This window comes from Triturus cristatus, chromosome 4_1 (genome assembly GCF_964204655.1).
Source record: "Triturus cristatus chromosome 4_1, aTriCri1.1, whole genome shotgun sequence".
NCBI classification, from domain to species: Eukaryota; Metazoa; Chordata; class Amphibia; order Caudata; family Salamandridae; genus Triturus; species Triturus cristatus.
The window spans coordinates 1,144,202,916-1,144,225,953 of record NC_140585.1 but is presented as its reverse complement, the minus strand read 5'-3'; the positions used below and the strand labels follow the sequence as shown (position 1 = coordinate 1,144,225,953).

The window sequence follows — 23,038 nt, the reverse complement described above, 5'->3', positions numbered from 1 at the left end:
CATTCAAGTAGCGCCATGTGGCTTTTCCAACTCACAAGGCGCTTTGAAGCAGCTTACTAGAGTGCACCACAGTCCAAACATAGAATAGCACACCACCGCACAGCATAGCAAACTTCTTTGGAGCAGAGTTGGTGTTAGTTCCGCGTATCTGATTATGGCTGGTGAACAGAGTCCATGAAAGGAAACCCTTTTATGGCTTTGAGGAAAAATAAGAAAAACAAGACAAGCCCGGCGGAGCGTGGCGCGCGCGCTTGGCGGGGGCGGGGGAGCGGACACTTTGAAGTACGATGCCAAACGGATTGCATGGCGGCACGATGCACGTGATTGTGCGTGTGCTCGACATGCAATCCACTTTTGGGAGCACTTTTGGGAGCCCCTTACTAGAGTCTCGCATTGCGATTGCTACGCAATAGCTAGGCGAGACCTAAAAATGACTGAAAATGTACATGAAATGAGAAAAGCTACCTTTGGTACGAAGTGCCTAAGAAACATATTGTAAACACTAATGGAGTTTATCATATATTTCACTTAAGATTTAAGGTACAAAGACATTTTGATTTGGGCATGTCCTCTTTTTCAGCACTTCCAAGTCAAAGCTCAAGATCACAATCATTTAATTCAGTGTTACTTAAAATGTGTAGTGGTGTTTGCTCTTTGTCAGTTTCACTGATATTACCATTGGGAGTTACAAAGTGTTCGCCATATTGTTGGTCTAATTTTGCATTCTGTGGTACATTGGACCGCTCTAGTTCGTCTACTGTCGCCACTGAGTTTTGTGGTCTTTCCAGTTGTGTGAGAAAAGTTACACCTTCTCGATCTTGAGCACTGTTCTCCATCAAATTCTCAGCAATTATGTTCTGCTGTGGAGTAGTCACGCTCTGAGCTGGGAAAGTTTCCCCTTTGATGGCAGCCCTGCTCTGCAAATGGATACGCTTGCAATGTGGCAAGAGGAACTTACTAACATCGGGGAACCTAACTGGGAAGTGGAGGACTAGGCACTTTGACCTGATCAGTCCTTCCAGGTCATTGGGCCTGTGATCAGGCATAAGCCTAAAAAAGCCACGGATACTGGTCAGAAATGACTCCATCTTGTAAAGCGAATTAAATACCACCACGTCGGCCACCAGGCAGGAAAGAACTTGGTTGTAGCCATACTGGAAGTCCCTTTCCTGGCTCTTGCGCACAGGGTACACCATCTGGTTCTCGTGGAAGTAGAGGACCTTTTTGAGCTTGCCGAGGTCAGGTCGTAAGGTGACCAGTTCAGCTAGCTTAAGCACTGAGCTGGCAAACAGGATGCTATACTGGTCGCTGACTGGCACGGTCTGCATGAAATTCAGGGCAGAGGTGCGTGCCCTCCAGTGCCACTTCTTAGCAGGCAGGCTGCAAAGAGCAGAGTTTTCAAATTCTTTCAAGAGGAGATCCGCCAGTTGCTTGTGAGAACCTCCAAAGAACGACTCGATGATGAGCACTCCTATTTCAGAGGTCGGTTCTTCATAAAGGCTTCGGAGAGCGTTCCGGACTGCCGAAAACGCCGAGATCGGAGACGTTATGTGCCCGGGCCTGACACAGCCCTCGGAGGCCCCATGTCGACAGGAGACTCAGGTGAGTCTGATGGCGGGGCCCAGAGCGCGTGCGTTGTGATCGAATGCTGCGGCTACCGTGATTGTGTGGAGACCACGCAAGAAGTTGCCAGACAACTGCGAACTAAATGCTCCTACTGTACTAACATACCGGGTGAGGAGTGCTGGGCTCGACAAAGGCGGAATCTTTCCCTTCGGGCTATCATGTGAGACCGTGGAGAGAGGTGCTGCCTGGCTATAATGCGATCCCTATGCTGACAACTCCGGGATTCTACGATGCTTGCAGACCCAAGTTCGGGAAGCGAAGGTCTCCGGTGCAACGCAGTTCTGGCCCTGGAGGAGGGGCCTACACTACACTGAGCTTGCCTGCAACTACGCCGGACTGCACTGCCCAGAAATCGGCTGCCGCTGCAACTTGAGCCCCCGGACTCGGGCCTAGTACCCAATGCCCCCACTCGCCGCCCACACTGAGCTCCTGTGATCGACTACACGAGTGGCCTGTGGTGAGCTGGAACACCCCTGCCGTGACTCGGACAGTATCTCTCTCGTGTCTACGGAACATTGAGGCTCCGAGCGCAGGCCCCGACAACCGCCAACCATCCGCAGCGGCGGGGACCAGAGAGGCAACTAAAGGGCTCATGGCGAGTCCCTGAATACCAGCGGCTTCGAAGGAATAATTGCGGGGCAGAGACGAGAGTCGGAGGCGGGCACACTGAGGCTGCGGCAAGGCCGGGCGCCTGACTTTAAAATGGCGCCTGCCGAGTGATTGCCGGAGTTCAGTCAGCGTCTCCACGAGACTCCGGAAAGTAGACACCCGGGAGTGAGCGGCAAGTGTGGAGAGGGCAGACCGTTAACGAAGACACAGTGCTGGCGGAGGAGCTGTGTGGGGTTGGCTATAATTGATTGATAGTCGCCATCCAAAATTGCAAGAAGACTGAAATGATGGTGGATATTATACGCTGGGTCTCCGACTCAACAGTGATTGGAAACCGACTGTGACCATGACTGTAAACACAGAAGTGGCCAGCACTGGTGGACCTCAGCATTTCGAACAGGTGCAAACGGTGCTGGAAAGTATGGAGAAAGCACTGGAACTCGGTTGTGGCAGCTATGTCTGGGCCAGATCTGGGATCATGCATGCACGCATGCGCAGCCGCTAGCAATGTTGTGAGTATAATCTGCAGAGGGGCTCTGTGGCTCCGCGGGTACGGGCTGCCAGGGATATCGACCACAAGTTCCTCCTGGGAGACCACAGTAACGAGGCGGCTGTGGACTGGCGGACCCCCTGGGAGAGCGCGGACTGCTGCAGTAATCGGAGGCGGCCTGGGTGCGATCGCTTGACTGCCTGGAGGGGACCCTGGTGTGGACGAGCTCCGCGATCGTTGTGGGGCCTGAGAATACTCTTCTACGCCACACTTTAGGAGGAGCTGATAGATGGTCCTGGACATCTTTCATTCTGGCCAGCTTGCCCACCTTGGGTGGCCAAGAGTTCATCCTTATCGGTCCTATTCTACTTGCCCTACAACCGCCTTTGTCTCTGCTTAACCATGATGACCTCCCCTCTGGTCCTGCTACTACGGCGGCCATATACCTGCCCGGAGAGCTGCCTTCGCACGGAGTTTCAATCCAGGTCAGGATCAATGTCTCTACCTAGCACTGTGATCCTCTAAGGAACTCCCACTCCCATGCTGACCTCCATACTTGGAGGTCCTATTCCCTGGGTGGTAGGTTTTGGCCCCGTTACGATCCCACTCCCTCTCCGCCACTGGACACTACCTAGCCTTCTATCCCACCGGTATGATGGTTTAGAGGGGAGTTAGACCAGAGTCCCGGACCGTGCATTTCTAGTCACCTCCTGTCCACAATCTCATTGGATAATCCTCACTTGACTTCCGGAATATGCGCCCTCCTCTTCTTATTGTTCTTCTTTGCGCTATCGCTACCCTGTTGGCCCTTCCTCTCCCTATCGTGGCTTCCATTCGAATTAAGTCGGGAGTTAACTGCTTCAAAGTCATTTACCCACCCAATCTGACCAAAGCAGCAGCAAAATGGTTCAAGCACAACACCATTGAACAATTCCCTGATTCCCTCTTTGTTGATCAATTCCATAATGGGTGCCTAGGGAAACTCAAAAATGACTTATTTTTTTTCACTCACGATATCCCTTCCTGGTCCACCACCTTCTTCAATTCCTTCAACGTCTCTTCTTCCTAAAAATGTCCCCCTTCACTAGCTTTAATGGCTCTCTCACCATTACACTTTACAATAATGGTACTGTCTTGATACAAGCTACAGACTCCTGTCTTTCCCTCTTTGATCATCTCTTCCACTCCCTTCATCCAACCCTTACAACTATGATTTCCCCGGATTCTCCTTTGAGCTCATCTCCTTTCTCCCCCCCTGACTCCCCGATACTTGATCAGGCCGTGTTCCCGGGAGTCACAGGCCTACCCTTTGTTCCCCCCTATCTTTACTCCCTCCCCTCCCCCTTCCCAATTGGTTCCTTCCCCTAGCTCTTCTACCTTCCCTTCCCAATTGGTTCCTCCCCCTAGCTCTTCTACCTTGCCTCCGGCATCCACTCCCCCTCCCCACCCTGCACCAGCCCGATTCTCCTACGCTTTCTCCTCCCCCCTAATCCAACCAACCTCCCCCTTATTATTCCACCTGTCTTACAACCTGGTCTACCGATCAACTTTCCTTACCTTCCCCCTTCCCTCCCCCTGTCACCTCATCCCTTTCCGCTCTTCCCCATCCCTCGTCCCCTTAATTCTTCTGTTCCACCTCCCTTCTCTCTTCAACCTCCCCTCCCTCTTCCCGTGCTTCCTAACCATGTCTCCTTCCTCGACAATTCCTTCCTCGTCTCCCCCTCACTCCACCTGTTGCCTGTCCCCCTTCAATCACCGTTCATAACTTACAGTACTTGTCCAGCTCCTTCCTCTCTTTTCTCCCCATACTTCTGGCCTTCCTTGGATCCCCCTCCCTCCCCCCCCTTGTACAGCACTGTTAGACGGACCGGGAGGGTCGGCCGAGGACAAGGGGAGAGGTCTCCGGGGAGAGCCGTCTCCAGCGATCGTACAGACCAATAAGTTCCCCCCCACAGACAGATACCACACCAGGAGATGAGTTAGCGTTCTTTATAAGCACTTTTTAAGGTACGATGAAAAGGTACAAGGAGGTCTGGACTCAGGGGTCCCCTCGATTCAAGTCTCTCAAGATGGGAAAAGGGGGTAGCGGGATAGTCTGGTTACCAGTCTGGTAGTTGAGGTGGTATGGTGGGTAGCTCACAATCCTCGAGCTTGGTGGTCTAGCTGGTACGGGCCGCGGCAGCGCCAGCAGGTCCCAGTGAAGATGGTCGATACACGGTCCGCGGCAGCGCCAGCAGGTCCCAGTGAAGATGGTCGATGTACGGTCCGCGGCAGCGCCAGCAGGTCCCGGTGAAGATGGTCGTTACAACGGGCCGCGGCAGTGCCAGCAGGTCCTGACAAGGATGGATGTTGCAGAAGGCCGCGGCAGCGCCAGCAGGCAGGTCGATAGTTCACAAGATAGGGCTACGGCAGCGCCAGTAGTCCGTCAAGGCTGAGTTCTCTCGGTGTCTCTCGACTCCAGGATACAACTGCCTTCCTGCTCCGGAGCTGCTCCAGTTATAGGGCAGGTGCCCTTTGATGTCCGGACCCTCGCACTTGGAGGTCGGAGGGTCCGGGATGAAGGTGTCCAGACACCCAGCGGGGGGTGGAGCCGGTGCCTGGGGGAGCTGGAGGCGATCGTCACCTGGCGGGGGAGAGGCCTTGGCGCTTCGTTCTCCCATTGACCTGCCAAGTGGTCCGCTCACCTCCTGGGTGGATGGTGGTGCCGGGATGTCGGGGCCGGCCAGGCCCAGGGTTAGGGTCGGGGGGAGGCCACGCGGCCTCGTGGCGCAGGGCCCAAGATGGCGGCTTGACCCGGCCGAGGGAGCCGGTGGTGGCTTGGGCCCGTGATACATGGAGGTCCGAGGGCAGGAGTTCCGTCGGGAGACGGGGTGCGGGTGATTCTCGTGGGTCGCGCCTGGGGGGCCGGGGCTTGGGCCCTGTCATGCGGGGAGGGAGCAAGCCCTTCGTGTGGCCTGTCCAACATGCGTCCCCCCCAGCTGAAGGCGGGGAGAGTCACCCATCTCCTTGGGGACTCTCCTCGTCGAGGCGGAAGAAGCGGGACAGGCCATCTGCGTTGGCGTGGTCTTGGCCCGGTCGGTGCTCCACGGTGAAGTCCATTCCCTGCAGGGAGATGGACCAGCGCAATAGTTTTGGGTTTTCCCCCCGCATCTGCATCAGCCACTGCAGGGGTCTATGGTCGGTTTGTACCCGGAAGTGGGTACCGAAGAGATAGGGCCGGAGCTTTTTGAGGGCCCACACCACTGCGAAGGCCTCCCTCTCGATGGTGCTCCAGCGCTGTTCTCGGGCCAGGAGACGTCGGCTGATGAAGGCCACCGGCTGGTCATGACCCTCGGGGTTCACTTGGGAAAGAACCGCTCCGATGCCGTGGTCGGAGGCGTCTGTCTGTACTACGAATTCCCGACTGTAATCGGGGGCCTGGAGCACAGGGGCGGTGCACAGGGCGGCCTTCAGCTTTTCGAAGGCCGCTTGACAATCGGGGGTCCAGTTAATCCGCTTCGGTTGGTTCTTGGACGTGAGACCCGTGAGGGGCCCCACAATGCTGCCGTAGTCCCTCACGAACCGCCGGTAGTAGCCGGTGAGCCCCAAGAAGGCTCGGACTTCGGTCTGGGTGACGGGGGGCTGCCAGGACTGGATGGCAGCAATCTTAAGTTGCAGCGGGGCCACTAGCCCGCTCCCCACCTGGTGCCCCAGGTAGGTCACGGACCCTTGACCAATTTGGCATTTGCCGGCCTTAATCGTGAGGCCGGCCCGCTGGAGGGCCTGTAGGACCTCCTGGAGGTGGAGGAGGTGGTCGGACCAGTGGCGGCTGTATACAGCGATATCGTCCAGGTAGGCAGCGCTGAACTCTTCGAGCCCCGCCAAGACCTGGTTCACAAGACGTTGAAATGTAGCGGGGGCGTTCTTCATGCCAAAGGGCATGACCTTGAAGTGGTAGTGGCCATCGGGGGTAGAGAAGGCGGATCGTTCTTGAGCCCGGGGTGTGAGACCGATCTGCCAGTAGCCCGCTGTTAGGTCGAAGATACTGAGGTAGCGGGCGGCCCCCAGCCGGTCGATCAATTCATCCGCTCTGGGGATAGGATGAGCGTCGGTTCGGGTGACAGCGTTCAAGCCCCGGTAGTCGACGCAGAATCTCAGTTCAGGTGTGGTGCCGGGGGCAGCGGCTTTGGGGACCAATACAACCGGGCTGGCCCAGGGACTGTCCGAGGGCTCGATGACCCCGATCGTGAGCATTTTGGCCACTTCCTCTTGTATGCAGGCCCGTACCCGATCTGGTACGCGGTAGGCCCGGTGTCGGATAGGGGGACTGTCCCCGGTGTCCACGTCGTGCAAGCACCAAGGGGTGACCCCGGGAGTGAGGGAGAACAGTGAAGCGAACCGCAGCAGGAGGTCCCGGCAGCCCTGGCGTTGCTCTGGGGTGAGGGCATCGGAGAGCCGGACCCCGTCCACGGAACCGTCGTTCTCCTGAGTCTTCAGGAGATCCGGGAGGGGTTCGGAGTCCTCCTCTGCTCCACTGTCTGTAGCCATCAGGAGGCTGAGTTCTGAGCGCACAAAGTGTGGTTTGAGTCTGTTGGCGTGGAGGACCCGAAGGGGGTTCCGGGGGGTCCCCATGTCGATGAGGTAAGTGACGGGGCTTTTGCGCTCGACCACCTTGAAGGGCCCCGTCCACTTATCTTGCAAGGCACATGGTTCGGTGGGGGACATCACCCACACTTGTTGTCCAGGTTCGAACTCGACGGAGGAGGCATTGTGATCATACCATCTCTTCATGTCTTCCTGGCTGGCCTCGAGGTTCGCCTTGGCCATCTCCCTGAAGCGCCGGGTCTGATTACGTAGGGCCAGGAGGTACTTGAAGACGTCTGGAGGGGTCTTTAGGGGGGCCATCTCCCAACCTTCTTTGACTAGGCTGAGGGGCCCTCGCACAGGGTGCCCGTACAGGAGTTCGAAAGGGCTAAAACCGAGGGACTTCTGGGGAACTTCTCGGTAGGCGAAGAGGAGGCACGGGAGTAGTACATCCCACTGGCGACGGAGGGGCTCTTCCAATCCCCCAATCATCCCCTTGAGAGTGCGATTGAATCGCTCCACTAGTCCGTTCCCTTGGGGGTGATAGGGGGTCGTGAATCGGTAGGTAACCCCGCACTGTTGCCAGAGGGACTTCATGTATTTGGAGATGAAGTTCGTGCCTCGGTCGCTGACGACTTCTCGGGGGAAGCCCACCCGGGAGAAGATCCCCATTAGGGCCCGGCCAACCACCGGAGCTGTTACAGTTCGTAGAGGCACCGCCTCGGGGTAGCGGGTGGCGTGATCCACCAGTACCAGGATGAACCTATGTCCTTGTGCCGTGCGGGGGTCCAGGGGTCCCACAATGTCTATTCCTACCCTCTCGAACGGGGTGGTGACCACCGGGAAGGGTTGTAGAGGGGCCTTCAGCTTACGGCCACTCTTCCCGCTGGCCTGGCACGTGGGGCAGGACCGGCAGTGGTTCAGGACGTCGTTCCGCATCTTCGGCCAGAAAAAGTGGGTCACTAGGCGACTGTAAGTTTTGTCTTGGCCCAGGTGTCCAGCCAGGGGGACATCGTGGGCCAGGTTGAGCAGGAAGTCTCTGAAGCGGAGAGGTACCACCAGTACTCGACCGGCCCCTAGCTCTGCGATTCTCTGTTCGCTGTATAGCAGGTCGTTCTCCCAGTAGACCCAGTGAGTTCCGGTGGAGTCCCCTGCGCTCTGGGCGCTGGCTTGTTGGCGGAGTCCCTCGAGGGAGGGGCAGGTCTTTTGCTCCTGGCGGAACTGTTCTTGGGTGGGCCCCCCTTCTTGACGCCACTGAGCCAGGCCGGGGACGTCCTGGGGTTGCGCGTCCCCTTCGGTCGTTGGCTCCGGGGGGTTGGCCTCGTCGTTGTCTTCTACTGGGGCGACCGGGGGCGGAGGTGCTGGCCATTCCGGTTCTTCTGGTCGGGGAACGGCACGGGCGGCCATGGACCGGGTGGTTACGCAGGCCCAGTCCGGGAGGCCCAGCATCCCCAGGTGCTCTCTTCTCTCGACGGTGGCCCACGGGGAACTCTCAAGGTCATTCCCCAGGAGGCAGTCCACGGGGGCATCATCCCGGACCATCACTTTCAACAGGCCGGAGACCCCTCCCCATTCGAAAGGGACGCAGGCCATTTGACACAGACTTTCGGAATTGTCGGCTGAGCGGACGGGGCAGAGAATGTTCGGCAGGATCTGCTCGGGTTTCACCAGGTGACAGCGGACGGCCGTCACACTGGCGCCTGTGTCACGTAAGGCCTCGGCCCGATGCCCATTAATGGTCACCCACTGACCGTATTTCCTGGTGTTGGCGGGTAGGGGAGCCCGCGGGACTATGTCTTTTCCCCCTAGGCACGCTAGAACCATGGCGGCCGGTTCCCACTCTTGCTGGGCCGGCTCATACTCTTCCTGTTCCTCTGATAGTCGTTCTTCCCCCAGGGCGGCGGCAGCTACCTGGCGGGGCTTGGGTGTTTGGTTCTGCGGGCAGCTCGGGTCATTGGCGTAATGGCCGACTCGCTGGCATCGGTGGCACGTGACATTGGCTCGGAACCCTGGACGCATCGGGGGGTTTCCCCGGCCGGCCGGGGGCGGGGTGCTGGCCACGGGTGTTGCCGGGAGGGTGTCTCTCCCTCGCCCCTGGCCTCCTCCTCCTCCCCGAGGACGGTGCTGGCCTTGGTAGCTTCGGTTCTGCTCGTGCGGTCCTCTCCGGCCCACTCGGGTGCTCTCCCATCGGTCAGCTTCAGCGGCGAGCTGCCGGGGGTCGGTCAATTTACTGTCGAGGAGGTGCTGCCTGAGCTCGACGAAGCAGTTGTTCGACAGGTGTTCCCATACCATAAGGTTAAAGAGTTGTTCGTAGGTCGTTACATGGCTCCCCTTGATCCAACCCTCGAAGGCTCGGCTGAAATAGTTTACGTACTCCACCCAAGTTGTACCCGGGATCCGGGTGCAATCTCTGAACCTCTGGCGGTACATCTCGGGTGTGAGGCCGTAGCGGGTGAGGAGGGCAGCCTTCATGTGGTCGTAGGACGACATTTGGTGATCTGGGAGCTGCAACAGGGCATCGCGACCTTCGTTGACGAACCTCCCCCATAGTCCAGCTCCCCAATCACTCCGGTCGATCCGGTGGGAGGTCATGGCGATCTCGTAGGCTTTGAACCACTGCTGTATGTCGTCTTCTCGGACATACTCTCGGACAACATCCTTGGGGATGTGGACTTTTTTCTCGGTTGCCCCTGGGGTGTGCGGTCGCTCAGGCACCCCCGGTTCTTTATTCTGTTTCCGAAGTTCTATTTCCGCCAGTTTGCGCTCGTGTTCGAGTGTTATTCTTTTTTCCTCAAGCTCTCTCTGTCTCTGTTTTTCTTCTCGCTCCTCTCGGAGCCGCAGATGCTCTAGATTTAGTTTCTGCTCGGCTAACTTTAGTTCACCGTCCATCTTGAGTCGTGCCATTTCCAACTCGTGTAATCTGGTCCTTTCTCTTTCCTGGATCTCCTCCTGCGAGAGGCCCGTTCCCCGCTCCTCGGGAGCCGTGGCGTTCCCCTCTGGTGCGACACTGTTTTGGTCGGAGGATCCGGTGATCCCAGTTTCTGCCCACGACTCAAGGGCGCGCTTCAAATCATCTTTGGTACTCAGGCCGGTGGTAGCAATGCCTAGTTCCATGCAAAATTGTTTAAGTTCGCGGTGGCTATATTCTTCCAACTTATCCATTTGGAACTTTTCATTGGAACCGCTATCTTTGGCTGACATCGTGGTTTTGTCGTGGGGTGAGCTACTCTCTGTACGATTACGCGTTGATTCGGGTCGCGCCGCTGGCCACCAATGTTAGACGGACCGGGAGGGTCGGCCGAGGACAAGGGGAGAGGTCTCCGGGGAGAGCCGTCTCCAGCGATCGTACAGACCAATAACTTCCCCCCCACAGACAGATACCACACCAGGAGATGAGTTAGCGTTCTTTATAAGCACTTTTTAAGGTACGATGAAAAGGTACAAGGAGGTCTGGACTCAGGGGTCCCCTCGATTCAAGTCTCTCAAGATGGGAAAAGGGGGTAGCGGGATAGTCTGGTTACCAGTCTGGTAGTTGAGGTGGTATGGTGGGTAGCTCACAATCCTCGAGCTTGGTGGTCTAGCTGGTACGGGCCGCGGCAGCGCCAGCAGGTCCCAGTGAAGATGGTCGATACACGGTCCGCGGCAGCGCTAGCAGGTCCCAGTGAAGATGGTCGATGTACGGTCCGCGGCAGCGCCAGCAGGTCCCGGTGAAGATGGTCGTTACAACGGGCCGCGGCAGTGCCAGCAGGTCCCGACGAGGATGGATGTTGCAGAAGGCCGCGGCAGCGCCAGCAGGCAGGTCGATAGTTCACAAGATAGGGCTACGGCAGCGCCAGTAGTCCGTCAAGGCTGAGTTCTCTCGGTGTCTCTCGACTCCAGGATACAACTGCCTTCCTGCTCCGGAGCTGCTCCAGTTATAGGGCAGGTGCCCTTTGATGTCCGGACCCTCGCACTTGGAGGTCGGAGGGTCCGGGATGAAGGTGTCCAGACACCCAGCGGGGGGTGGAGCCGGTGCCTGGGGGAGCTGGAGGCGATCGTCACCTGGCGGGGGAGAGTCCTTGGCGCTTCGTTCTCCCATTGACCTGCCAAGTGGTCCGCTCACCTCCTGGGTGGATGGTGGTGCCGGGATGTCGGGGCCGGCCAGGCCCAGGGTTAGGGTCGGGGGGAGGCCACGCGGCCTCGTGGCGCAGGGCCCAAGATGGCGGCTTGACCCGGCCGAGGGAGCCGGTGGTGGCTTGGGCCCGTGATACATGGAGGTCCGAGGGCAGGAGTTCCGTCGGGAGACGGGGTGCGGGTGATTCTCGTGGGTCGCGCCTGGGGGGCCGGGGCTTGGGCCCTGTCATGCGGGGAGGGAGCAAGCCCTTCGTGTGGCCTGTCCAACAAGCACCCTCTCCTCTCTTCTCCAAGTAGCTTTGGCATTCATCTAACCCCCTTTCCTCCCCTCCCTGTTCAGCCTCTTCTCCTCTCTTCTCTCCTTACCTTTGGCCTTCGTTTGACCCCCTTCCGACTACTCATCCTTCTCCTCCTATTTATGATCTCTACTCTTCCCCTCTATTCAACACCAGTAAAAATATTTCTCTTCCCACCTCTGTTTTATCATCCTCTCCTATCGCCCACCATTCTTCCCCACCTTCTACTCTTGCTCCCCAACTCCCCACCCATTCCACCACCCCTTCCCGCCCTCCTTTTCCCCCTGTACTTCCTCCCTTTTCCCCCTCCCCCACCTTGCCCAGTCCTTCCTCACTCCCTCCCATTTCCCACTCATCCACATCTCCCCATCCTCAATCACCCTCTGCTCCACCTCCCTTATCCCGTTCCCCCACTCGTCCCCCCTCACCCTCCACACTCCCACCCTTTTCCATCAAACCACCCAACACTCCGTGCTCAGCTCTCCTCTCCCTAGAAAATAAACTTGATTCTCTCATCTCTTCCATTTCCCAGCTTGTAGCGGCGATCTCACTTTTAAGCGCTAAGATGTCCCCCTTCCCTAATACCCGACCGAGTAGTTCCGTGCTCCCGCACCCTAATAAAGCAAACCACAGTCTGTCCTCTACAGACATCTCCAACTTACTAGCCAGCTACAAGACCACCAGCGTCACTCCCCCTCTACCTTCATCTCCCATTAACTCTACGCAGTGTACTATTCAGACCATCTCCTCTGTCAGAACCTACCAGCCTCCCTCTTACCGGGCACCCTCATTCAAGAATCTTATCCCTATCTCCCTTAACAGCCCAAACACCCCCATCACTAAAACAGTTGTGTCAGAGCTGCACTGCTTGCTACACAACTGTAGATCTGCAATCAAACACAAATTGGAAATTTCTGACATTATCACCCTCCAGAATCTTGACATGTTCTTCCTCACTGAGACCTGGTTTAATGACTCCTCTCATACTTTGTTTGATCTTCTGGTACCCACTGACTACTCTATCCTCAGAAATGACAGATCAGACAAAATTGGGGGCGGTGTCGCCATCATCTTCAGGAATTCTCTTCAAATGAAAGCCTTCCCTACCACCCTTTTCCGTACATTCGAATGCCTATCCCTAGAACTTCAAATACATCATGGCTCACCTTTTAGATTCCATGTCATCTACCACCTGCCCGGTAACTGCTCTTGCCTTGTGGAGGAACTCACTGACTTCATCAGTGACCAATTTTCTCAAAGTGACAGACAGATCTTCCTGGGTGACTTTAATCTCCATTGGGGCTCCTTGGAAGACTCGGCTGCCAACAAGCTTGCCACCTTTCTCTCAGCCAACGATCTCTTCCAACAGTGCTCTGAAACCACTCATTCCAAGGGCTCAATTCTGGATCTTGTTATATCCAAAGCAGACCTGCTGACTACTGCTCCCCCCATCCATGTAGACTGGTATGATTACTTCCTCGTTCCCTTCCGTTTTCATCTTTCGCATGTTATAACTCTCGGCCAACCTAAAAGAGCTACTACCTGGTTCCGCAATACTAAAAACATTGATTTTGACACTTTTTGTGACTCTGCTATGCGGTCACTTCCTAGACTTGACCCTAACGTGGACGTCAACGCTCTCACCACTCAGTGCCTCTCAGTCCTAGCAGTTGAAATCGACAATGTCGCTCCAGTCCAAAGCAAAAGGAAAAGACACACACCCTCAGCACCTTGGTTCAATAAAGCTCTCTACAATGAAAGGAAAAACCTTAGAATCCTGGAGAAACATTGGAGAAAATCTCCTTCTACCTTCAATCTCTTTCTGCTACTTTCAGAAAGATCCAAATACCACAACCACATCTTCCATGAAAAAGCATCCCATTTCAGATCCCTCCTTGACTCAGCCAAAAACAGACCCAAAAAACTATTTGACCTCATCAAAAACCCAAACTGTTCTCCCCTAACTACTAAGCCCGAGGACTCCACAAAGATAGCAGCTGACTTCGCCATTTTCTTTGATGAAAAGGTCAAAGTACTGGTGGATCAAGTCACCCACCCCACCCCCTTTGAGGAGCGGAAATCCTTAGTCACCTGGCAATACTTTGACGTCGTCTCGGAAGATGACCTCCTCAAATGCATTCTTGAAACCAAACCATCCAACCACTCCTCTGACCCCATCCCTAGCATCATCGCCATCGATTCCTACACCCATACTCTCTCTTACTGGACCGGGCTAGTTAATCTCTTCTTCAGTCAAGGCTCCCTCCCTGTTGCCCTTAAATCAGGACAGGTTACCCCTCTTCTAAAAAAAAACCTCCGCTGATGCAACCGACCTCAACAACTTCTGCCCTATCACCAACCTCACTTTTCTTTCGAGAATCACTGAAAAATGTGTTGCGAAACAACTTTCCCTACATATTATGGACAATAATCTCCTCAATGTTTTCCAATCTGGCTTCATCCAAAATTGCAGCACTGAAACAGCCCTGCTGCAAGTGATTGATGATGCGTTGCATATACTCGACTCCGGGGAATCCTGTCTTCTGATTCTTCTTGACCTCTCTGCAGCCTTTGACACTGTTAATCACAGCACCCTCCTCAACACTCTACAACAGAGAATGGGATTGGATGGCACAGTGCTTAAATGGTTTGCCTCTTTCCTCTCAGACAGATCCCAAATGATTAAGATAGCGAACAGTCTTTCATCTCCATTGGCTGTAGGTCAAGGTGTCCCTCAAGGCTCTATCCTGGCACCCACTCTGTTTAATCTCTACCTGGAACCATTAGGGAACCTTCTAAGCAAATCTGGGATCCATTACCATCTTTATGCGGATGACACTCAAATCTACCTCAAGGTGTCTTCCGCACACGATCTCTCTTTACTCGACTCTAATCTCAACTCCATCCACAACTGGATATTAGCTCACCAACTCATTCTAAATCCCGCCAAAACTGAATTCCTCCTCCTTTCGACCTCTCTCTCACCTCCTCCTGTTCAATCGTGGATGGATCAGCTGAACCTGCTCAACAACAAACCCATCATTATCGACAGCGCTAAATCTCTAGGTGTCATTCTTGACAAAAGACTCAACTTAATCTCCCACATCAACTCTATTGCCAAGAACGCACGGTACCAGTTGCGCCTTCTATGGGGGATCCATCGGTTCTTCCCGGAGAATGACTTAAAAACCTTGGTACAATCGCTGGTTCTCTCAAGACTAGATTATTGCAATTCTCTTCTGACGGGCCTACCAAATCCCACCTCTCCCCTCTCAAATCCATCCTCCATTCAGCAGCTCGCTTCATTTCAGGGTTTAAACGAAGCGACCACATCACTCCTATCCTGTCCTCTCTTCGATGGCTTCCGATTGAGGCAAGATCTATTTACAAAACTGCCTGCATCACACACAAAGCCTTGCACATGTCCTCCCCTCGTTACCTGGCAAATAAATTGAAATTGTCCGGAGGCTCTCGACCCTCTCGTAATGCGGAAAAGCTTTTGCTTGAGGCCCCCGTCTTCAAAAGGGAAAGATCGATGGCGCAATCCTTCTCAGGCAATGCGGTGAGAATATGGAACTCACTTCCCCCATTGCTCCGTGCCACCTCCTCTACCCGGATCTTCACAGCTGAACTCAAAACTCTTCTCTTCCAAAGACACTTTCAGAACTAATACTTTCATACTCCGGCCCCTCTTGGAAATTCGCTCTTCATTGTAAATTTGTATTTTTTCCTGTGCAGCCCTCACCCCTGCGTGCTGTGTTGGATTTTGTGTTTGTGTACCCTTTATACATTTACAACGAAGAGCAAAATTCCAAGAGGGGCCTGAGAATATATTCTCAGGCCCCTCTTGGAAGTTTGCTCTTCGTTGTAAATTTGTATTTTTTCCTGTACATTCCTCACCCCTGTGTGCTGTGTTGGATTTTGTGTTTGTGTACCCTTCATTTTTAGTCTGTGTAATGTTATATTCTGTACCACTTTTCTCTTGTAATGTAACTAGCTCTATTGTACAGCGCTCTGACACATTTGAGTAATGTCCGCGCTTTATAAAAATGCACTAAATTAAAAAAAAATTAAAAAAAATAGTTACTGCAGCAGCGACGTCTTTCAGATGCTTACTGTCACATAAAAGGTAGATGGCCGAGGTAACTATTTGCACATGTACACACGAAAGCCATCTTGAAACGGGATACTGTTATGCACAAAACAGATATACTGTTATACAAACAAACAAAAAATACAGAAAACAGATACTAGTGTAATCGGTACCATCTTCGTACGGAATATTTTAATGGCTAACATGGAAGCGGAATGCACATTCACAATCGAGGACTCTAGAGTGTTTGGGGTTTTGGTTGGTCACTATATCAAACGTGTAAGATAATAGAAACTCATTTAACGTCTCCATTTAGGATTTGAGTTGTAGAAAATCGCACACTTTGTGTTGCTATATGAATATCATGACATATCGTTGCAGATATGAAATTGTAGCAGAAAAAAATATACATTACAAAAAATCAGTTAATAAGTCGTACATCCAGGTAGGTAAAAAAAAAGTGACATTTAACTATATACAATTGGAAAAGAATGAAACGTTCTAAATAAGAAGATGGCCACCTTGTTACCCAAGAAACAGCGGGCAAATTCATAACACAGCCGAACGATTGCTTCGCTCCCCAGCAGCGACCGACGTCAGCACGTCTTTGGACGCAATGAATTGCGCTTGAATCTTGGGATTTGTAGTTTTCAAATACTCAATTAGTACGCATGCGCATTGTATAGGTACTACCCTCAGAAGTCAGAACTTAAGTTTCGGATATCTACGAAGTTACTACTGTTCCCGCGAGGTCCCCGGAGAGCGGGGCTTAGACTAGAAGTAGCGCAAAGTGGGTGTTTTGACGTAGGTAAGTGCCGGGATGGGCAGGGAAACGTTTGGTGGGTGAACGGCACCTAAACAGACCAGGAAACACCTGTAACAGGTAATCTGTAGCGACCAGGAAGTACAATTGATGGGTAACTGAGACCAATAAGAGCCCAGAAACATATAAGGCGAGGTATGCGAACTATTATGGACCAGAAAATAAACACTTGCACCAGGTAATCTAGATAAAAAAGAGCACGAAACACCGATAACAGTACAGACGTTCCGATCCACAACTGAAAGGTATTAAGGCTCAATAAGAGACAGCAAAAAATATGTAACAGATAAGCTTGGCATGTCAAAAAATACTCGTAACCTGGGTCGATATAGTCGGGGCCACTGGAATTATGCTGTATAATGCGTAACATTTTATGACAGTATTACTTCATTATTTTGCCATTTTTACACATGCTAACACTATCTAGCAAAGGGTTTCTTTTCATTAGTACCAGTTCAATTCCCAAATACAGCAATAAGCTACAGAAAATTGACCAGTCAACATTTGGAAGGGGTCCTCTTTCATCAAAAAGTGTAATTGCGTTTTTAGTAACTTTAGATCCATTTGAGCGAGATTTTGTTGTTGTTGTTAAAATCTGGGAATTATGCAGCAGATGATTAAGTAGTAAATGCAGCAAATCCATAATTATGCAAAAAGCTCAAGAGCAGCAAAATCGTATAATGCCACTGTCCCTGAATATAGTCAATGAAAATATTGATGACTGCCTAACTATACCAATAGGGATAATTAACCATATGCACAAGTCGAAGTTTTTACTCCACAGAAAAAAAGAAACGGAGACCGCTGTGTCTCATAATTAGATTTTAAAATTATGAGTGTGTGGGCACACAACCCAGTTTTTTGATGCACATTTTATGAATGACCTAAACAGAAAGCAATATAAAAGTGAATACTGCATGCATTGGTCAGTGTTGGAGTAGGTCGTTTTGAGTTCTGTATAAGTATCTCTCTAGTTCAATATGAACGCGTATTGTTCTCACAGTTGGTTCCTTCCTCAATTCGAACTTCTATTTTATTTACGAACATCACAATTAAATATTGATTCTTCTTGTCAGTCACATAACTTTATTTTGCCGGTGAAAAACTGGCATAAAAATATTATACACAAGCAAATATATCAGTAATTAACACAGAGTATTACATAATTAAATTCTTTTTGTCATAGAGTTCCTCTTAAACAGTTGATTCTGGTAAATATACCGTACCCCACTTATTCATGCCCTAAATATGCACATTTTGTCGAAGAAACAGACCATTATATAGCTCTACAGGTGTCCGCGCCGACTTGCCGATTCATGTTCTACAAATTATGGTTTTAATACAGTGATCTGTATTCTGTATAATACGTCTAATCGTCTTTGTGGAACTTAATCACTATTGGTGTTCCATCACACGTGTGCAGCACACTAAATCAAAATACTTTCCTAGACCTGTGTCTGCTGTAATATATACATTATTTCTCAACAAGACTGGTGTCAGTTTACCCGCAGCAAACCTCTTCAGGCCTGATGATGACCACGTGTGGTTAATCACTGTAGGGTAAAACTCTGCACATTTTAAGGACGATTTAATCGTCTATTTCCCAAATCAGTGAATTCTAGGACGCTGATATCGAAGTGATGTGATCAATTAAGTTGAAGGACATTGCAGGCAAAATTATAATTTGCGCCCAAATATAAGTAATATTCTCTGAAAACGTAGGAAAACAGTCAGAAAAGCCATATTGAGTGCTGCAGTAAAAAGACTGAAAACACTTAAGGGATTCAATACATTTTCACTCAAATATAAAACTTTAGACGTTTTGATCTGGACATGCCATCTTTTTGCTTTAGCATTTTCAAACAATAGCTCAGAATAACATCATTATCTCCTTCAGTATTACTTCAAACATAGATTTGTCTGTCAGTTACAGCTATGTCTCAAAAATGTTAGACAAAAGACAAGAGAGATGCAATTGGATTGTTAGCAGCCCAAAATATTACATTAAAACATTCAGTTATGCGTTTAGAAAGATGAGTTATTTGAGTGCTTCGTGTTCTGATTTATTGGTTCAATTTTTTGTGACATTTGTGTACTTAAACATCTGACTTAGCTAATGCCAAAATATTGGGTATATATATATATATTTCAAGTATCGCTTCTTAGCACGACACATTGTGCTATTTGTTCAATCTTATCTTTTCACCTGTTTATTTATATTATGCAAAACTGTATTTCAATAAAGTAATTTCAATGCAAATAAGCTCATGATTCTAAAAGCTTATTGCAAAATACAGAGGCCCCCTTTTTGTTGATTTTTTTTTTTTTTCTTCTTCTTCTTCTTCTTCTATTCATTAGCAACTCCTATTGATGTACAGTAGTCCAATGCATGTGGTAAATGATATCAACTTTAAATCACAAATATATCTGCACAGAAAAAAATGTCTATGTATGGTTCACCAGTAAAGACCAGGAAACACATGAGACAGGTGAACTTTATCAGTGCATACCATGAAAATTTTCTGAAATACAAGGCATACCAGCATAGAGCAGAAAACACATTACCGGTGCTGGGGAAATATATGAACAAAACAGGACCTTTGAAAGGCAGATCTCCAGATACAGGTAATATAAATCTGGAAACTTGTCAGTGCAACCATACCACTACAGGTCAGAATCATCTGTGTCTGGTAACTCAAATCAGTCGAGACCGGGAAGTGCTTTTGATGAGTGAAATACTTCAGTACAGAGCAGGTGACAGTGAGCAATATATTGCAAAGAAACACATCTGAAAGCAAATAGTTATCAGTGTAGAAAAATAAATAATTGTGACAGATAATGTAAAGCAGTAGAGGTCAGAATTAAGAAACCTATTCCAGGTGATTGAGACCAGTGCAACCCAGGACAGCTGATCCCAACCGATGTAGATAAGCTCTGTGATGGAAATTGTGGCTCAGTACAGACCAGGAAGCAACAGTGATAGGAATGATCGATCACTAGGTGTGAGAAAGTGCCCTCTTTCTTGCATGGTATGCCCCCACTTTCTGCTGAATTGCTGATGTACTTTGACTGAGTGTGCCCTGGGCTCCTGCCAATCGGGTACCCAGGGCCTGCGTTCCTTCTCTAAAACTGCATTGAAGCATAAACCCAATTGGCATCTCTGGTAACATGTCAGCCCCTGGTAAATGGTACCATAGGCACCCAGGGCACTGTGACCAGAGAAGGCCCCTAAGGGCTGCAGCACTTATTGTGCCACCCTTAGGGGCCCTGTACCCTGTACCCTGACACACAAACACACACTGCCTTTGCAGGCTGAGTGTCTGGGTGCAGAACAAAACAAAGAGATGACATGACGCACATCCCTGTGTGCCATGCCCACAAATCACTGCCCTGGCATACATCAGTCACCCCTCTAGTTGGTTGCCCTATGCCAGTGGTGAGGGTACAGGTGCATGAGCCCTGTACCCCTCCAGTGCCGCGGTCCATTCCTGGGCCCTGTAAGTGCAGTGCTCCCATTAAGAGTATATGGTGTTGGGAGGTTGTCATTACGAACTCCACAGCACCATAATGGCTGCACTGAAGACTGGGAAGTTTGGTATCAAACTTCTCAGCACATTAAACCCACACTGATGCCAGTGTGGGATTTAATGTAAAATGCACGACAGAGGGCATCTTGGAGATGCCCCCTGAAACTCGACCAACTCCCAGTGACCTGACTGAGTGGCTGCGCAGGCTGCCACCACCAGAAATGTTTCTGGACCCTTGGGTCGAGAGCTTGCTGCTCTCGGGGGCCTGAAACAATGCACATCCTGTGACGAGGTGCCAAGGGTGTGAAGGGTTCGCGAAGGAGAAGCTTCAAAGGCATGCCGCCTTTGTGAGCTTCTCCAGACCACTTGCTGTGCTACGCAACTGGTCCCCACTGGTTCTACCCCCCACTTTGGGCGGGAGACCCGGCGGGAAAAACAAAGTGAGGAAGAGAGGTGTGCCCACCTCTGCCAACTCCACCCCTAAGGTGGGGAGGCGAGGTGAAGCACAACCTCGAGTCCCCGTCATTTTGAGGATGGGGGGACCGAGCCAACCAGGGACAGGCTCCTGCCCCCGTCCCACTGGAGAGTGACAGAATGGGGGTGTACCCACCCCAGGGAAGGGACCCATTGGTCCCTGCCCTTTACCTACCTGTAACACCCCTAAATTTAGTATTGAGGGGCACCCTGAACCTTCGTTCCTCAGATCCTGCTACCAAAAGAAAAGAAGAAGGGCGAGAAGCCGTGCAGAGCTAACAAGAGGACGACGCCCACTGACTTGGCCCCAGCCCTACAGGCCTGTCTCCCCTCGAACCTGCTCCTGCAAAGCCCCGGCGTGTCCAGCGGCCAGCAACCTCAAAAACCCCGGAGGACCTGCCTGCATTCACTCTCCAAGCTGTTTCTCCCGCGAACACCAGACGTGTTTGAACTGCAGCTTTTGGTGCCAGCCAGAAACCGCGAATCCAGCACACTCTGCACCTGCCAATCCTGGCCTGTGTTTAAGTGAACAAACACCACAAGGAGGTCCCCCCGGCGATCCGGCGACCCCTGACCTGCCTCAAGATTCCAGATGACGCCTGCAGCCTCAATCCAGGAGACCCCCCACCCCTACCGCGACCAGAGCGGGTAAGAAAATCCGACGTCTAAAGGCACCACTGCACCCGACGGTCCACGGCCTTTTCTGCCCAACCCAGTGGTGCCTAACCATCCCTCTACATCCCAACGTACTCCTCAAAGTGGTGGTCACTTTTTGAAGATCTTCGTCCCCGAGCCTGCAGCGTTTCTTTGTCCCAGAGAATCTACATTGAATTCAAAAGGGCACCCAACCTCAAAACTGCACCCTGCACCCAGCTGCCCTAGCGCTGCTGAGGGTGTCCCTTTGGTGCTAACTTGATCCCCAACGTGCCCTCAGCTTAACCCTAGGAGCTTTGCTCCCACAACCCTGTGGCTTGCATGCCAGCAGCCACCAACCGGAGTCCCCCTATTCCCCATAGGATAACATTGGGCCTCAACACACTGCACCCGGCCGCTGAAGGTGCAACAACAGTGCATCACTGACCCTGGGAGACCCCTGAGTCTAACCCCAGAACCCTAACTCAAAAGACCAATTACTTACCTTGAAACTGATAAATCATTTTTCCACATAGGATAACATTGACACTTTTTCTCTCAAAAAGTTTCTAAGTGTCAACTTATGAAAACTGCAAATATTCCTTAAAAATCAGCCGATTAACCAAAACGCATTTTCTCAACTGTTTTCAGGAAATGTCCCAGTGCTGAATCCAGGATCCAGCACTGAGTAAAAAAATAACAATAACCTAACTTACCTGCTAAGTGAATTTCCTCCCATAGGATAACATTGGTGATTCTATGTGAAAAAGTTTCTAAGTGTCAACTTTTGAAATGCAATAATATTCCTTAAAAATCATACCTTTAACCAAAACGCATTTACTCACCTGTTTTCAGGGAAAGTCCCAGGACTTAATCTAGGATCCAGTCCTGTGGTTAGAAAAGTAATTTGAAAAGTATTTAACTGCATTTTACTTTAAAAGCCCATTCAATTGAATGTACCATACCTGCAATGTGTTGCAAACTGCTTTCTTAAACCTGTAATCAAAACCAGTACCAGTTATACTGCAATTCTGAACTGTGTTCAAACAAGTCAATTACTACTGCAAAGTATTTATATGCTTACCTGTACCAGGCTTGCTTGGTTCTAGAAATAAAACAGTATATATTTTTTTTTTATACAAAACAATTGGCCTAAAGTTCAGTTCTTGAGTGTGTGAGACCATTTGCTGACTGAGTGTGTACATCAAATGCTTTACACTGTCCTCTGATACTGTCTTACTGCTCGACCAAGCTACCAATTTAGAGAGTAAGGTTCTATCTAACTTTAACCTCTGCCAAACCTCTGGAGACTCTTGGACTCTATACACACTGTACCTCGCTTTGGTGCAGTATATATAGAGCCAGTTTCTTACACTAGGTAGCATGAAATACGAGTAACAATATTTATGGCTCAATATAAACCAGAAAACATGCAACACGTTTTAGGGAACATGGTATAATGAGAATCGTGGGTGATGGTGATTAACTGCGAAAAGAAACACTTCGTTTTAGAAAGGAGTCAGTACACACAGGACAGTAGGGGAATATTTTAAGATTAGGGATGGTTGTTCGTCATTTGAGGTCACTGTATTTGAAATACTTATTAAAGTGCAAGTGTAAACACATTCCCCAGATTTTCTTTTTAATGCAATCACTACCAAGTTGTACACTGCAAAAACAGAACGTCTTAACCGAGTACAATATTGTAAACACATATAAAGATCCAAACATCAAAGTTAAGTTAAATTTTTTTGACAGAGGTTTGGCACATTGTAGAGCTCAATACGATTC

General features: G+C 50.9%; 1 protein-coding gene and 1 pseudogene across 1 annotated transcript in view; one reads left to right on the top strand and one right to left on the bottom strand.

The window, feature by feature from the left end:
- Positions 1–590: 590 nt before the first annotated feature.
- LOC146856209 (tRNA-queuosine alpha-mannosyltransferase pseudogene) lies at positions 591–21,771 on the bottom strand (annotated as a pseudogene).
- MVB12A (multivesicular body subunit 12A) overlaps positions 16,447–23,038 on the top strand; it is a 54,979-nt gene continuing 48,387 nt past the window's right edge. Inside the window, exon 1 of the mRNA XM_085654254.1 lies at positions 16,447–16,598. The gene's annotated coding sequence lies outside the window, so the exon portion shown is untranslated. The remainder of the gene's footprint in view (positions 16,599–23,038) is intronic.